The sequence below is a fragment of the Primulina huaijiensis genome, chromosome 2 (genome assembly GCF_012295235.1).
Source record: "Primulina huaijiensis isolate GDHJ02 chromosome 2, ASM1229523v2, whole genome shotgun sequence".
Lineage (NCBI taxonomy): Eukaryota > Viridiplantae > Streptophyta > Magnoliopsida > Lamiales > Gesneriaceae > Primulina > Primulina huaijiensis.
In genome coordinates, this window is record NC_133307.1 from 30,438,868 (window position 1) to 30,444,867 (window position 6,000).

Below are 6,000 nucleotides of genomic sequence, written 5' to 3' on the forward strand. Positions count from 1 at the left end.
ATATGCTCGATGATTAGACATATATCCATCCCTAAAACCTATATATGTGTATATTAGCGCTCGAGGATTAGACATATATCCACCCCTAAGACCCCATAATTTCTTCTGTTTCATACTTATTATTGTGATTAATTTATAGATGTCGGTACCATCTTAATAATTACATGCATGGGAATGTGATATAAAAAAATTTATTTTCACAATATTTTTAGTAGTATCAATTGTAAATCTATTTCACACACACATGTAATAATAACAATAAATATATTCAAAAAATAATAATAAGAATAATTATTAGTATAATTAGAATAATAATTATATTCTTTTTTATATATATATAATAAAACTTATGCTTTCTTAAAAATTATTCATAAATTCGTTATCCTTACAGAGTATATTCTCCAGCAGAATTTTCAAGAAGCCCACTTATTAAATAACTCCCACAACCATATTGTTTAGCTCGTTAATGAATTTGAAAGTAGTTTAGTTGCTAATTAAAGTTGTGGAAATGATGAAAAAACGCATTATTATTATTTATTACTACGACAAAACATATTATTATCATTATTTATTTTTTATTACAATTTTTTCCTTTGGAAGCTCCAGATGGGTATATATGAAAGTAATTTTAGGGTGTAATTGAATCAAGTAATTTGAAAATTCCAGAGTTTCAATTTCACCACCTTTCAGTTTAATAATAANAATAATAATAATAATAATAATAATAATAATAATAATAATAATAATAATAATTATTATTATTATTATTATTAGGTTGCATTTAGATTTAAATTTAAGGAAGGATTTTAAATGAATCAATATTGAGGTGTATTTAAAATCCTCTAAAATATTTAAAAAAAATAAATAATTGATTATTTAAAATTCATTATCAAATGAATATATCCATACAAACCAAATAATTTTTTATTATGGATTTTAAATCCTTAGTTTCAAATCCACTCTCAAATTCATTGTATCAAATTGGTTCAAAATTAAAATGAAAGATTTGGAAGATGTTGTATTGTTCAAGTATATTTTTATTGTTCAAGTATATTTTTTACTTTAATTTTAAATTCACTATCTAACCTTATCATTTGACATTCATGTATTTCAAATCATTTAAATCCAAATCTTTCAATCGGTACGTATACAAACACAAGTCATATTCATTTGATTGCTTGAATTAATTTTTGTTGCGCGAATTTTAAATCCATGCTTTTTTTTATTTACGTAGATGTAATTATAATTGTAATGAATTACACTCAAGATTAATGTAATTAATTCAAATCCCCTCAAATCAAATATATTCCTCCAAATCAAATCATTCTTCTAAATCAAATATTTTCATCCAAATACAACCTAAATGTTATCAAATCAAATTTCTTCTTCCAAATGAAATCATTCGACCTAAATATATATTATTAGTAAAGTGACGATAATACAGAGTTTCAACTGTCATAACATTTAAAATATTTAAGATGTACTGTTATCAATATGTATAACTTTTGATAACACGAAACAAATTTGATCATACAAATAATATCAGAGGTAAAGTTGTATGTTAGATTCCTATTATTTGCAAAATGTCCCAATTAGTAGGAGCATGATTATTGAGAAACAATTATTGCTTATGTTAAGATCTCAACATGGTAATTAGATTGCTAAATTGTCTAAAAGATTTCAATTGCAGATTTATAACAAATTAAATAGCTTTTAATTAATAAAATGGTTACGTTAACCCTCGATTGTACGTTATTTTATAACATTTTTCATTGCATATTATCGATTAACTAGATTATTTATTCCAAGCACGGTTTCTGCATAAAACTTCTAAATTTTAGTATCAGTTAAATTATTTAATAACTCACTTCAAATGAATGAATTCAATAATTGATCCAGCTTATATCTTTTATATTTTCAGAAATAAATAATATCAAGTAGATAAAACACATCTATTAAATGAAAAGTAAAAAAAAATTCAAACACTCAAGTACTTTCTCTGAGTTATTGGCTTTCCAAGGACCACACTGCCTTTGATTCTTAAAAGTTGTTGACCAATGAACATGCACATGGGGTCCTTTAGCTGCTCCCTGTGATTGTGAAGATGGTGTTTATTTCAGGTTTTTGAATATAAATATAATTCTTATGCTATGAAAATATGGATAATTCATAATTATAATTTGTATTTATTTTTAATTTGTTCATCTGGTTTTTCGTGTACTGATTGTATCCTTAAAATTTTATATTGTCTCCTGTTTTCATCCCAACCGTGGGAGAGTTGACGGGAAGCACACGCGGAGAACACATGAACTAACGAATGAGATGAAATCGAGACACAATCTAAAATTTTAGAGATATAATTAGCACATACAAAATTTGAAGGATAAAATTGTGAATAAGAACAAACTATAGGGATATAAATACGAAATATCCCTGTAAAATAATACATTCAATATATTTANGCGATAATTTTTTTTTATTGTCGATTAGTTTATCAAATTTTAATATATATATATATTTTTCAAACGATATTTATTAAACTAAATTATGAACTTTATTAGGTGTTATGGTAGTTGGACCCGACTCCATTGGCATTTAAATGACTTTATCTTCAAACTATACCATCCACCACAAAATATACCACGATTTTTTGGAATATATTGTGGAAATATATAATGAAACGAGACAAAAGAGAGATCAATAATGAAGTAGGGGACCCCTTCCCCCCACCCTCCAAATACCATTTAATTTTAGATAAGAAAAATAGCTAACCCACATAATAAAACCAAGATTATCATCATAATTTTATTCTACATATATCATTGCTTTAATTTCTGTTACCATTCAATTATTAAAATACAGCTTTTCTTTTAGGTAAAATGTATAGAATTTTTTTTAATATATGTTTAAATCAACTAAGCACGTTAATTCGTTGACAAGCGTCATCCTATGCAATTCTAAGATAATAATTCATATATTTAGATATTGGGAAAATTGGAAATATGTCTCTAGTTAGGATCTTGGTCGAACATGTCATCAGGTTTAGTCTCAATGACTAGGCATTTTATGGGATGTATATATGTGAGACGAGTCGATCTAGTCCACATTTAGAGTAAAAATAATACTTTTGTCCTAACAAGTAATATTTTTGTATGGTCAATGAGTTGGATCAAGTAGAAATACATATAATAAAATTGAACCGTGAGACGGACTCATGAGAGTTTTTGTGAGTCTTAATGTGTTATTATTATTATTTTATTATTGTAATTTTAGTCATTTTTTCTGGCATGATGTTAATGTGTTATCAATGAGACGCTTATGTGATCCTGAAATGTGTAGTGACAAAATCTCGAATTATGGGACTTTTGTTGAGACTTTTGAATATTATAAACACATTATATTTTCGTGGGCATTTTGTTGAGCCATTTTTCCAAAATCTCGAATTATGGGAGATGATACGAAAATGATAATCATACTTGAATACATCCATCGAATGTAAAATTGAGACCTGGGGATGTATGCTCAGGTTTTAATCTAAGACGTACACATACGAATTGGTGGAATATTATCTAATAAAAAATTTCACTAAGACTAACTTAACGAAATATATGGGATTTTGTGTATCAAACATTTTAAATAATTGTCTTAAATTAGTACACTTAGCTTTAGAGTTTTTTAAGTCACATGCTCCCAAAAATAAAATTCATTTTGTTGATATGAGTAATATAACTATCAAAATGTTTAAGTCATTCGCAACCGTACAGTTTCATACCAGCACTGTTTTGAAATCCATCTCATTCTGACGTGAGATTAGTTCATTCAAGTTTCCTTCACCTAGAAGTTTGCCAGGAGTCACTTCTTGTCCTTGCTAGCTCTTCACAACATATTCTGCTTGATTCTTGCCTGAAACACTCCGTACAAAGAGAATTCGTCTTTGATACCATTATTTAACGTCCTATATTTAATGAATATCACCACTGGACACATATGTTTTTATAGCGTGTTATATTTTCACTCACACGCACCATAAAAAACTTCGCAAGGGTCACAATTGTTACTTCCATATTATATTCTAGAACCAATTTACGGTTTCACACACAATGTCTTGGATTAGTTTTACATTGAACAAATTGGAGATAACTGCAGAGTTTCCAGTAGTCAAACAAAGAAAATACTCGGTAGCTTGATTTTCAAATTTTATTTAGTTTTTTTTCTTAGGATTGAATAAATAAGAAATGCGGTCTAGAGAGGTAAGAATAGACTTCTTATTACATTTTAATCATCTTTAAAAACATTTAGTCACAAGTTGATCTAGGCTGTTAAATTTCAAATCTTTTTATATAAAATAATACTAATTAAGTTTGCAGAGACTATGTTTTGCTAATAACATACATGTATACATAATTAGCATATAAGCACAATAAAGTAAATGGAGATTAATGTAAAAATTAACATACAACGTTTGTTTATGGAAGTTTGAATCCAACTGCTTCTAAGTCTCCTCTTCTTCATCAACCCAACGAAGAAAACACCAGTAACATTCGTATCACACAGCAGGAAGAATTACTCTCTATGTTATAAAAGTTACGTCCAGATCGATCATACACTAGGTTAATTTACAACACTTTCAAACATCATGAAGCTGCTGTACAAGTGAGAAGAACGCAACACAAATGTGATGTTTGCAAGATGATTTTTGGCTTGTTTACAAGAATTCACTCTTAGGATATTTTAAGTGGTTGAGTCAATTAGGGGGAATCAACACCATGGGTTTGAAGCTTAGTTTGAAATGACTGAATCTTTGAATTTGAAAAAATCTCACTTTTCTATCTCTGATGCTTCAAATGTATCTTTTTATGCACCATTTTGTAAACTCTTTTCCTCTGTATTATTCTTGTATTTCTCAGGAACTTGATATGCTTTTCCAAGGATGTATTCATAGGGCCCAAGAGTTGGATGGTTAATATTCTTCTATATATCTCCAATGTATGATCTATCTTGTCTCATTAATGATCTTTTTGGATGCTGATCTCTTCTTTCTTCTGGTAGCTGATAAGATTACAAACCGCTTGTTTTAGCATATCAAGATATCATGCAACTTTTCTAATATGAATCTTCAAGAAACTTAGAATTCTTGCAAGTGTAAGAACATTTGAAGCTTGTTTGGACTAATGATTGCCATTTGCATATGTCGTGAACGTCACACCGCCACTGTATGATCTCATTAACCTTTTCATATATAGTTTTATCAATTTTAATAAGAAAAATTGCAATTTTATATTTGTTCATTTTGATTATTTATGTTATCAAATGTTAATTTTAATATGTTATTTTTATTATTTTACAATTTTGGTTCTTTTCCAAACATGATGTTGCCACGCGGATATGACCTCATCATGTGGTATAAAAACACATTATCACTCTCGATAAAAAAATATTAAAGTATCAAAAATTGAAAAATATAGGTACAAAACTCAATTCTATAACATAGAAGACCAAAAATTACAAAAAATATATATAATGAGAATTGTAATTCTCTTTTAATATGCAATAGAGATATATTCCGTTCATTTAACTAAGAGAACAACCCCAAAAGACATAGACGAGTTAGTAAGCCTGAGGTGACTTGAGGAGATATCCCATCAATGGATGATCAATTCTCGTGTAGGATATGCTTCATTGAAATATTGTGGATATGATATGAGAATTGATGTTTGTGATCTTCTCTCTATGGTACTTGTCTACTCACACACATCTCTAGATTTATCATCCAACTCGGTCAAGGATTATGTCCCTCGAGTTACACATGATGCGGACGAAACCTCTACCTTAGCTTTCACCCAATTTTCTCTAGATCAATAAGTTGAGAGTTATACATGATGCGGACGAACCCTCTGGACAATTAATTTTCACATGATATTTTGAGTACAATGCTGATTTTTACATAGGCTCGGTAATCTTTAATGGGAATGGGACGTCACCTCGTTATTCACCTGTTTG